General features: G+C 46.3%; 1 pseudogene; it reads right to left on the bottom strand.

Annotated features, from left to right (window-relative positions):
- Positions 1-3,025: 3,025 nt before the first annotated feature.
- Positions 3,026-3,329, bottom strand: LOC115851598 (protein S100-A10 pseudogene; annotated as a pseudogene).
- Between the last annotated feature and the right edge of the window lie 9,067 nt (positions 3,330-12,396).

Genomic DNA, 12,396 nt, shown 5'->3' with positions numbered 1-12,396 from the left:
ACTTTGTCTATATACTTTTTAATATTTTTCAAATTCCCTACCATGAACATGTATTAATTTTATTTTATAAATATAATGACTGTCTTTAAATATAGCATGTTCATTTTTCATAACCATATCTTAGTGCTGACTCACACAAAGCTTTTATCAACGATCCACCCAAAACTTCTAAATATAAATTGATGCTAAACTAGGAATTCCCAATCCTATGCTTATACAATTCAGTTTTCAGAACAAAAGATAGGACCTTACACCTGAACTCTGATGATCAAGTTGTCCAGCTTCCTCAGCTGCAACATAAAGACCTTGGGTTAAGAAGAACCCTGGGGTCCTTCCAGCCCTTACAGTCCATGGGCCTCATGCTGGTATAAGGCACCTGATGCGAACCTTGGTCTGTCTGTTTAGAGATTATCTCCAAGATTATCCCAAAGACTGAAAGTGATCCACCTTCTCCCAGACCACATTTCTCCTTTATTTTAAAAATAAATTTTTTAATTTTTATTTTTATTTATTTTTGGCTGTGTTGGGTCTTCGGTGCTGAACGCAGGCTTTCTCTAGCTGCTGAGAGCGGGGGCTACTCTTTGTTGCGGTGCGCGGGTTTCTCATTGCGGTGGCTTCTCTTGTGGCAGAGCACGGGCTCTAGGTGCGCGGGCTTCAGCAGTTGTGGCACGTGGGCTCAGTAGTTGTGGCTCGGGAGCTCTGGAGCACAGGCTCAGTAGTTGTGGCGCACAGGCTTAGTTGCTCCACGGCATGTGGGATCTTCCTAGACCAGGGCTCGAACCCGTGTCCCCTGCATTGGCAGGAGGATTTTTAACTACTGTGCCACCAGGGAAGTCCCATGATCATATCTCTTGAGGAACAGCTCAAATTAGAGTGAGAACCTGCCTACCTCCAACCCTCTGCCTTCCACCCCACGTGGCAGCAAAGTCCCCATTTGCACAGGGCAGTAAACTGCCAATAATGGCATGAGAATGCCAGCAGCAGGAATCCATGAGTTTATGAGTCTATAAAATCATTCACTTTCACTGCTGGAACAATTCACATCTCCTAGGTTAATAAGAAATATGCCTTCGCAAACACTGAGTTGAGGACAGCATGGGGGAATCCCATCTCTGTTGCCACTTTTCCTAAAAAACAACTCCTTGCTCTCTGCAATCCTGTTTCTACCTTCTGCAATAATTAGGGCAGCTTCCCCTGCCTGTCCCCCACACCTCTCTCCGCCCCTGTATAAATATATTCTGATTCTCTGAAGAACCCTGACTAATACACCTTGCAAAAGTTTTCTCCACTTTCAAATGAAATCACCATTCCTTTAAAGTTGTCTAATATAAGGAATATTATGCAGCCATGAAAACAAATGAGGTAGATCTCTATGTACAAGTATGAACTCATTTCCAACTCATATTATTGAATGAAAACAGCAAGTTGCAGAGTGATGTATTTATGTAAAGTTCTTTCCTTCCAGAACTCACAAAACTATATTTTCCAAGGGAATATCTGTAGCTACGTAAACATCTAGCAAAGGATCTGGGAGCATTCATACCAAACAAATAACAGTAGTTAAATCTATAAAGGTGGAGATAAGACCAAGGTGGGCTCAAATGTTTCCGTTTTTACAAGGGGAATGTGTATGCTTTGTATAATTAAAATTCATTTTATGTAGCAAGTGAATAAAAGAGTTGACCAATGATTTGATTTACAAGAACTGAACCTGCCTGACCCATGGTCTTCCTCATCCTTTCATTTCATCCTTCCAGCTCTCCAGGCTCAAAACCAGGGAGTCACCTTTGACTCCCCTCTTTCTGTGGTGTCCTCCCACCATCAACCCATCAGGATATTCTGTGGGCTTTGTCTTCAATATCTAGTGATTTCTAACCTCGTCCACCACCAGCTCTCATATTTTCTCACCTGTGTTATTGTAAGGGCTTAACTTGCCTCCAGGCTTCCCCCATCACTTCCTCACTGCCTCTTCTTGATACGGCAGCCAGAGAGGTCCCAGGAAAGCCCTGCCCCCTGCCCTTTGCTCCTCTAATCTCATCTCTCACCATCCTCCTCCTCACTCGCTCTCTCGTTCTGCTCCAGTCACAGGGATGCCTTGCTCTGCACTTGACACAATCCTGCCCAAGGGGTTTTGCATTTGCTATGCCCGCTACCTATTTAAAGTGGACCGCCTCCCCCTGTACTCCCTATCTCCCTCCCCTGCTTTATTTTCCTTCTTAGCCTTTATCATATCACCATCTTTTTAGGAACGAAAAAAAGTAAGTTGTTTATTGAGGGCAAGAGGATGTGACCAATATAAAAATGAAAAGCTTATCTGGGGGGCTTCCCAGGTGGCGCAGTGGTTGAGAGTCCGCCTGCCGATGCAGGGGACACGGGTTCGTGCCCCGGTCTGGGAAGATCCCACATGCCGCGGAGCGGCTGGGCCTGTGAGCCATGGCCGCTGAGCCTGCATGTCCGGAGCCTGTGCTCCACAACGGGAGAGGCCACAACAGTGAGAGGCCCACATACCGCAAAAAAAAAAAAAAAAAAGCTTATCTGAGACTTCCCTGGTGGCGCAGTGGTTAAGAATCCACCTGCCAATGCAGGGGACACGGGTTCGATCCCTGGTCCAGGAAGATCTCACATGTCGCAGAGCAACAAAGCCCATGTGCCACAACTACTAAGCCTGTGCTCTAGAGCCTGCGAACCACAACTACTGAAGCCTTCACGCCTACAGCCCGTGCTCCGCAACAAGAGAAGCCACTGCAATGAGAAGCCCGTGCAGAGCAACAAAGAGTAACCCCCGCTCGCCACAACTAGAGAAAGCGTGCGCACAGCAACGAAGACCCAATGCAGCCATAAATAAATAAATAAATTTATTTTTTAAAAAAAGCTTATCTGGCTTTAACTGACTCTGCTTTCTCTGCTTGTCAAATGGGAGTTGGATTTTATTTGTACATTTTCTAAGGGGCCCTATCTGCTCATGAAATCCTTATACAGGGGGAAGCTATGGGACAGATTCCTTAAGCGCCCCGGTGGGAGAACTCTAATCATGGTGGGAGTAATGGCTCCATGCTGCCTTCTTCTTTCCCTTCTGCTTCATGTGTACCACAAAATAGTCATCGCACGCAATAGTGAGCCCAGAATTTAGCAAAAAGGAGCTCTGGAAGCCCACTTAACCATCTTACTACGGGTCCAGATTCTTCAATATTTTGATTTTCCAAAAATCCAGGGAACTCCTTTTCCATGAGTATCCTCAGGTCCTCCTTTGTAAAGTAGACTTTATCCCCAGCAAATTTGTGAAACGTGAACATCACGGTTTCCATGGCATGTTCCATTTGACATGGCATTTCGGTGAGGTCTGTTGAAACCTTAGCGCAAGGTGTGGAGGGGTCACTTGGCTAGCTGGGATGCGGGTTTAGTTTATCACCTTCTAATATACTATAAACACGTTGGTCTTTTTTTTTTTTTAATCTTCCCAGCACTAGAATTAAAATTCAACAAGGATCAGCATTTATGTCTGTTTTGTTCATGGTCATATCTCCAGCACCTAAAACAATGTTTGGCACATAGTGGACATGCAATAAATATTTCTTTAATGGGGAATTCCCTGGCAGTCCAGTGGTTAGGGCACCATGCTTCCACTGCAGAGGGTGCAGATTTGATCTTTGGTCAGGGAACTAAGATCCCGGATGCCATGCAGTGTGGTCAAAAAAAAAAAAAAAAAAAAAATATATATATATATATATATATAGAATGAGTAAAGAATACATTTGACCACAAAGTTTCATGAGTTACACTATAATAATGGGAAAAAACCCAAAATGAGACCACATTGATTAGCTTTTCAATTTTGAGTACATCACTTAGCCTCTTCTTTTTTTTTTTTCAATTGTGGTAAAAAAACACACACACACACACACACACACACATAAAATGAGATTTACCCTCAACAAATTCATAAGTGTACAGTACCATACTATTAACTATATGCACAATGTTGTACAGGGATTTCTAGAAATTTTTCATCCGTGACTGAAACTCTATACCCATTAAACAGCAATTCCCCATTTCCCTCTGGCAACTCCCCCAGCCCCTGGCAACCACCACTCTACTCTCTGTTTCTGTGAGTTTGATTACTCTAGATACCTCATATAAGTAGAATCATGCAGTATTTCTCATTCTGTGACTGGTTTGTTTCACTTAGCATAATGTCCTCAAGGTTTATCCATCTTTTTTTATGACTGAATGATATTCCATGGTATGTCTATGCCACATTTTCTTTATTCATTCATCTGTCAATGGATATTTAGGTTGCTTCTACCTCTTGGCTATTGTGCATAATGCTGAAATGAACATGCGTGCAGACATCTTTTTAAGATCCTGCATTCAGTTCTTTCAGATAAATACGTAGAAGTGGGATTGCTGGATCATATGTTAGTTCTATTTTTAATTTTTTTAGGAACCTCCATATTGTTTTCCCTAATAATTGCACCATTTTACATTCCCAGAAAGAGTGCACAGGGTTCCAATTTCTCTACATCCTTGCCAGACTTTGTTTGTTTGATAATGGCCATCCTAACAGGTATGATGTGATATCTCATTGTGGTTTTGGTTTGCATTTCCCTGATGATTAGTGGTGCTGAGCACCTTTTCATATAGCTGTTGGCCATTTGTATGTCTTGTTTTCAAAACAGTTCAAGTCCTTTGCCCATTTATTAAAAAGGTTATTTGTTTTTTTGCTGTTGGGTAGTAGGAGTTCCTTACATATTTTGGATATTACCCCTTATGAGACATAAGATTTGCAAATACTTTCTCCCATTCTCTGGGGTGCATTTTTACCCTGTTGAGTGTTTCCTTTGCTGTGCAGAAGGCTTTTAGTTTGATGTCTATTTTGGCTTTCGTTGCCTGTTCTTTCAGTGTCATATCCATGAAATCATTGCCAAAACCAATGTTATGAAGATTTTCCCATATGTCTTCTTCTAGGAATTTTATAGTTTCAAGCCTCAACTTTCTATGTCAGTATTTGTATAGTTCTTTCTACATTTCAAAACACTTTCATATACATTAAACCCTTAAAACAGAAACCCCAGAAGGAAGTCCCTTGGTGCTGGGTCATGATGACAGGCCCTGAGCCTTTGGGAGTTTTACTCTGGAGGTCAGGGGAGGATGGGTACTCTCACCCTGGGACATGTCTTGGTAGTCATATATCTGCTCTTCTACAGCAGAAAGTGCCCAGCCATGCTGACCCAGCAATACCTGCTCCCCATAAAGGAGCCTACTATATTCCCAGCCTCTCCTGGAAGCCAGAATCTGCCCTTGTGCAAAGGAAATGGAGGGCAAAAGCCCATCTGAGTTTGCATCCAAGGTTCCTCTTAGCAGCAGTGCTGGGAGCTCCTAACTGGAGTCAGAGAATGTACGTCTCCATGGATCTCTGCCTTCCTCATCCCTCCCTATAAGCTACTGTCCACAGACCTCAGTTCACAGCTGAGGGTCTTTTGCTCCGCAACTTACAAAATCGTGCAAATTTCTCTCTGGTCAAAGATAGTTAATATTCCTTTCACTAAATGCCACCCAAGGAGGCGTGGTGAGCAGAAGACCAGAGAGAACTTTAGGTGTTTAAACCTCAGGCAGGTCACTGCCCTTCTCTGAGCTGGCTTCCCCATCTATAAAATGAGCAAGAGAAGACGCTTCACAAGGTCATCCACAAGGATTAGGAACATAGTAGGTGTTCAATACACGATCCATCACTCTTATTTTGTTTGGAGGAGATAGAATCTGAGACCCCCTGCCCTTCATCACATGAAGTGGATGGAAAACAATGTTGGTGTAAATAATCAATAAACAATTTATAATAAGGGATAGAGGAGAGTTTCATGTGAGCCAAAATGAGGACTGTAGCCCAGGAGACACAGATGCAAAAAGCACTTGAATTGTCTTCCACCGGACCACAAAATGAAGGAGGCTTATATATGCAAAACCCATAAAATTAAATAAGTTGTTTGCCAAGAATTAGGATTGGAGCTGGCACGAAGTAAGGGTGCTTGTTAAGCACGGATTGGTTGGGGCCCACAATGGTTGCATAGCTATAAGGGGAGACCCTGAGACCATAAGGTTGCAACTGGCAGCTGCTAGCAGATATTGTTTTGAAAACAGCTGATGATGTCCTTGAGTTTGAGATAGTTCAGAAAATTCAGGAGTTGATGCAAGAATGTGTCTGAAACCACATCCACAATGGCCACCTGGCTCCATTGGATACGCCTGAACCACAGTTCCTCCATTTTTATTTTTAAATGATCTTAAATACGTCATCCCCAACAATGGAGAACAAGTGAAAAAGGCTGTTTCTCCAACCAGAAAGTTAAGGCCGAGGACACAGAACACAGGTGGCCATACTGGGTTGGCATTAATGCAAGAATGTTAGCTCCCCATTGGGACAGGTGTGGAGCTGGATCTGAGGGGAGGAAGTGCTGTCAGACTGGTGGAGGGCAGAGGTATTTCAGGGCAGAATCTATGCTACTTAGGGGGCTGGCATTGGGGGCAGGATCTATGTTACCTTGAGGAGGCATGTACAGGGCAGGATCTCTGGTACTGGGAGGGAGGGGTCAGGGTCAGAAGGTGATGGGGTGTCCTTGGCTGTTGCCATGGAGAACTCTGATTGTATTCAAAGCTGGTGAGAGACCACCCAGAGGTCCCAGGGTTCATGAGCAGAGCCTCCTGCCTCACAGCTGCGGGGAAGGTTGACTTAAGTGGACCACAGATCTTCATTTTCTATAAAGAAATCAGGCTGCGGCAGGTAAGGAACCCTCTTAGCAACATCCCACCCCAGGACTGCATTTCTTCTGGGTGCAGATCTGCTCCCCAGTGGGCCTCATCCAGTGAGGCAGATGAGTGTGGGTTGGTGGTTGATGGGGGGAGGGGATGACTAGATGAAGGCCAGGCAGGTTGGTTCCTGGACCTCTGTGTGCCCTCTCGGTGCAAACGTAAGGCTCTCCAAGACAGAGGTACACAGACTCCTGAATGCCCTCTGCTCCCAGGGAAGAGAAACCAGGGAGTGGGGGAGGGGAGAAAAGCCATTCCTCAGGGACCCTCCGTGACCCTGGGTCATGGACAGCCAGCAGGGACAGGGCCTCAACCTAGGCTGAATTTGATTTTAAAATGAACATTTTACATTCACCTTGAAAGGGAGAAGGAGAATTTGCTCCTACTGGGCGCTTTCCGTGTGGCAGTTTCTTTCTACATAACACAACGTTTAATTTAATGTTCCACAAAGACCCGAAGTTGAATTTCAGGAGTGTCCGCCGCGGGCCAGGCGCCCTATTTGTCTGCTTTAGGTAGAACTCATTTGTGATCCTCACGGCCACTTTGAGGTGCATCCTGGATCAGAACCCCAATTTGAGCGCCACCAGGCCCAGGTTGCTTCAGCGAGTCTGTGTGACCTCAGGTTCACCCTTGCCCCGGGGTGAAGCAGCTTGCCCCAGGTCAGAGAGCAGCAAGGGGCACCTGGCCTGGCTGCTGCTTCCTAGGGTAAAACTGAAGGCATGGGAACACCACATCCTGAAACATTCAGGGGTGCAAGAATTCAAGCAAAAAGAAACCTAAGAGGGAAGAGATATGGGAACATATGTATATGTATAACTGATTCACTTTGTTATAAAGCAGAAACTAACACACCATCATAAAGCAATTATACTCCAATAAAGATGTTAAAAAAAAAAATCCTAGACACATGAGTCTATCTATATTTGGGGTAAAATGAATTTTTTTCCCTAAGCTGGAGGAATATGTTTCCTCTTGTCTCAAAGAGTCAGCACCTTTTCTCTTTTCTTCTTGCTATTTTGATCCCCCCTTTTAAAGGCCTCTTCTGCCCAGCCCCTCTTAAGCCCCACCCCCATTTCTTCTTCCCTAGTTTAAAACATCATTCCCGGGTTCCCCCTTTTACGCGTCTATTTCCTCACGCCTGCATGCTCTCATCTTTTCCCCTGAGACAGGGAGCCTCTGCTCTAGACCCTTTATTGACCTCCTCTTCTATAAGTCTCAGGATAACCCCGTAAGGCAGGTGTCAGAGCCCCGTCTGAGGGATGAAGATACTGGGGCTCCAGGTCAGGTGAGCAGACCCAGTCGGAGGACATCCGTTCAGTTCTCTGTGGGCACATACAAGCCGTTTGGGGCACCTGAGGTGTCAGAGGTATCCCCTCCCTGCCCCTTGGGCCTCCGCTTGGAAAGGAGCCATCGGGCAAAGGTGAGAAGTTCAGCCCCGCCCCTACCCCTCTCTCCCCGCCTTCTTGTGTAGCCTTCAGACAAAATGTTACACTGTTCCACTGCCTGCACCCTCATTGGCTGGCCACCGCGCGTCCCCATTGGCTGTGAGCCCAGAGACACACTGCGATTGGTCCCTGCACCTGTGCCGAGTTGCTGGGTCTGTCTGGCCCGGGTGGAGACACGGTCACCACTCTGGTTGGCACGCGAGGCCGGTGACCGCTGCCACCGCTGTCAAGCCTTCTGGCGGCCCGCGTGTTCCGGGAGTGGGGACGTCGTGTGCCTGGGTGCCCATCTGCCTCCGAGGGTGAGAGTCGACTCAACGCTGTGTAGGGTAGGGGCTGACCTTCTCACCTCGCCAGCCGGCTGGCTCCTCCATAAAGGTGCACTTGTCCTTGTGGGTGTTTATGTACATGCAATTGATTCGAGACCCTGGATCCAAACAGGTGAACATTTAGGTCTGGGTCCAGACTTTAATAGGAGCGTATGTACATGTCATCTTGACACCCTACATATTTCTGAGACTGATTTTGGATTTTCTTTTTACATGATCTAATAAGCATAGGGAACCAAAGGAAGCTGCTGGTGGGTTGCAAAACGTTATCCAGTATCTTGTATGCGTTTGCTTAGGGTTTGCTAATGAGACTGGATCACACTCATATGTTTTGCAGAGTGATGCTTAAAAATGATTGAGGGCTTCCCTGGTGGCGCAGTGGTTGAGAGTCCGCCTGCCGATGCACGGGACACGGGTTCGTGCCCCGGTCCGGGAACATCCCGCATGCCACGGAGCGGCTGGGCCCGTGAGCCATGGCCGCTGAGCCTGCGCGTCCGGAGCCTGTGCTCCGCAACGGGAGAGGCCACAACAGTGAGAGGCCCGCGTACCGCAAAAAAAAAAAAAAAAAGATTGAAAGTTACTCTGAACCTTGGAGAGGGTGAAGTCATAGTTTTTGAAAGTTCAGCCTAGGGAGTTTTAAAAAATGTCAGCCCTAAATGGGTACTAAGTGGTGTTTTAATTGGAAAGTCTTTGGTAGTGAAAGTATACTTTGCTTTATACATGAGAGTTGATAAAAATTATGGCATGATAGTATGAACCTTCACAAAATGCCTTTTTAGAAGAATGCATCAATGAAGCTGTCTTCTAACTTTGTGAGACTGAAGGTTACGCTTAGCAGGCTGATCTAATGAACAGAACTGAGCACAGTAAAAAGTTTTTAGAAAGGAAAAGATATCAGAGTTATGGCCATTCTGAAATGCCTAATATTATTTTTGGCCCCAGTTTCCCTCAGAATGAATGGGCTTTGCATAAAGTGCCCAGTAAACATTTGTTTACGGAGCGGCAGTCCCCAGAATTCCTTCACATGCAGCGTCCCATGCTGTTGTATGCTCCTTCCTCCACTTCTGTTGGAAAATGAGCGGCTTGTGCTACTTGCCCTTGTTCCAGATAGTCACAGAATTGTGACAATGACCTTCCAGGGGTGGAAAGTTTAAACTATAATCTAGTTAAGGACTTTTTCACCTCCTTTATCCAGATAAAGAAATTAAGATTTCAGGTTTCTTGGCTCATAAAAAGTCACGTTGCTGGTTAACAAAGAGTTACAACCCAGGTCTTGAGCCAATCTATAATCCATCCTGCCTTTTCCCACACTGGTTCATCTCATTGGCCGGGCACCATCTCTGGGAGCATCCCTGCATCATCCTACCCACCACGGATTTGTAGGACTAGCTTCCTTCCACCTACTATCCCCGTACTGAGTTCCCCCAATTCTTAAACCTTTCAGATGCCCGGAAATTCACTCACCCTCCAAACATGCCCCGTTTCCTGAGCCAGAATAGGATACCCAGGTTCTTGCCCCTGTAGAATCCCTCCCCACCTGTCTCACATGGCAATGGGCCAGGATCACCTTCAAAGGCTTTTTCTTTTTCAGCTTCTCAAATATGTGCTTCTCACTGTGAACCTTGTCAAGAGCTGAATTCATGAGACTGTAAATGCTTAGGATCCAGAGAGGCCTTTTGGGTCAGGGTTGAACTCGCTATTATTTCCTGCCCCCAGTGTTTTCTCTTAAGGCTATCCTGTCTTACTCCTATTCTGATGCACCCCAGGAAGGACACTTTAGATGCTGGATACATGGATCCTGATGAAGGATCGTACCGATTTGTTGGCAAAACAAGATTGAAATGAGAAATCTGTGTGGACTGGGGCTGAAAAACTTCTCAGAGAAATTGGGACTTAAACTGGGAACTGAAGGACAAGCTGACTCTAGAGAGGTAGAAACTGGGGGCAGGGAGGCATTCTCGGTAGGAGGAAAGAGAATGGGCCATAGAATAGGGGTTGGTGGGCAGGGCAGTAACGTCTACTGCTGGGGACAGTTTCCTTAACACACTTTGTATCTGCGTAGGACCTTTAGGAGAAAAGGTTTGTTCTTGTTTTGTTCTGTTTTGAAATAAAAGATCACTTATTGATCTCATTTTTACCGTTAATTCCCCCATTCCTAGCAAAAGAGCCAAGCTTGCAAGAAGGCGGAGGAGGGTCCTGCCCTCCCCTCCCGCATCCAAGAACATGACTTCTGTGGTACTTGTCCTGGGCGAGCACCCCTTCACACAGATCACAGATGCGGATGGGACAGATCCAACCGTATTATTGTAACAAGAGGCTCTGTCTGAAAAATATCCACCTAAGCTCCTGCTGGGTCCACAGTGCAAGTCAATAAAGATAACTTGGAAAGAATGGCTTTGGGGGATCATAGCAAAGCATCCCTAGTGGAGAGCACGATGGAGCATCTAGGACTAGGATATTTAAAATTGCACAAGGTCTAATGAAGGTTAACATCTTGATTAGATCCTTGGCTTGATTCCCCACTGAAAGCAGAATGGAAGGATCATCTCCCATCTTTTACTGCGGTGTTCCCATCTCCCAGCTCCTGACCTGGGGCGCCCGAGGCAGGCAGGCTGAGATGGAGGCCACAGCACCCGGCAGCTGGGCAGATGCTCTGGTACCATCCTCACCCCAGCGGCAGGCAGAGAAGGCTGCCCTCAGAGGCAGCAAGTAACGGGAGTGTCTGCCGGCTATGGGAGAGGCAGAGGGCTGCACCCTTATTCAGTGACTCAGCAGTCCCCATAGCCATCCAGATATTTCCTGAGGAATGTGTTTGGGTAGAAGCCTGGGAGGAAACCCAAATTATCAGCATGGGCACTGGGAGAGCTCCAGACGCCCCACAAGCCCAAAGGCCTTTGGTATTCATGTTCCGAGACTACTAGAAAATTTGAGATGCTGGGAGGATCCTGGTATTTTTTCCTCCATTTGTCGACCTAAATTCCCTGGTGTCCACGCACATGCATTTCTCTTTAATTTAAACAGGTAAAGAAGACCTATGTTCTTTGGTTCAAAAGTTTCTTGTTTTTCTGTAGGTAGTTCAAAACCTTCACTGTTTTACTTTGCTCCCTATTAAAGATTTGTTGATGTCTGGAAATGGGAGACTATAAAAGTGTGGCCTCTGATGTAACCTAGCCCTCGGGCTGGATGGGCCTTTGTGATTCTGTGGCTGTCCTCCCCACACCGATGGCATAACTCCTGGGAATGAATGTTACAGGAGCTGAAAGCGACCAGCGCAGGCAACAAAAAGGGCACCTACTTACCATCTTCCCACCACTGTTCTGAGAAGCAGACCGAGGCAAAGTGGACACCCTAGTGAAGACCACATTGGTGACAGGAGACTTGCTGTCTGACCTAAAAGACATTTTAAAATCCCACATTACTTCATTGGGTTCGTGGTCTCTGTGGCCAGTTCTCCCCCTAGAACTTAGTGAGAAAGCTTTCTTCCACCTCCTTCCCTGATATTCCCTCTTCGAAGGAGATTTTGCTCCCAGCTGCTGTCAGCTGAGGTGCTTTGAGAGAGGGGCTGCTTGTCTGTGCCCCAGTGGTGGCTCAACCGGGAAAGCATCAGAATCATCTGGGCAGCGTGTCACCTACACAGACACCTGGGCCACCCCGGGAGATGCACATCCAGTGTTTCTGAGGCAGGGCCTGGGCGTGTGTATTTTCATCAGTCTCGCCAGGTGGCTGACATGCATCAAAACCGACCCAGGTCATGCATTGTCTCTGCCCAGCAGAACTGTGCTCAGGGGAGAGTGGACCCCGCGGAGAACTCCCATCCTAATTCA

Source organism: Globicephala melas, chromosome 9 (assembly GCF_963455315.2).
Source record: "Globicephala melas chromosome 9, mGloMel1.2, whole genome shotgun sequence".
Lineage (NCBI taxonomy): Eukaryota > Metazoa > Chordata > Mammalia > Artiodactyla > Delphinidae > Globicephala > Globicephala melas.
Note: the sequence above shows the minus strand (reverse complement) of the source record. Positions and strands in the feature narration are given on the sequence as shown.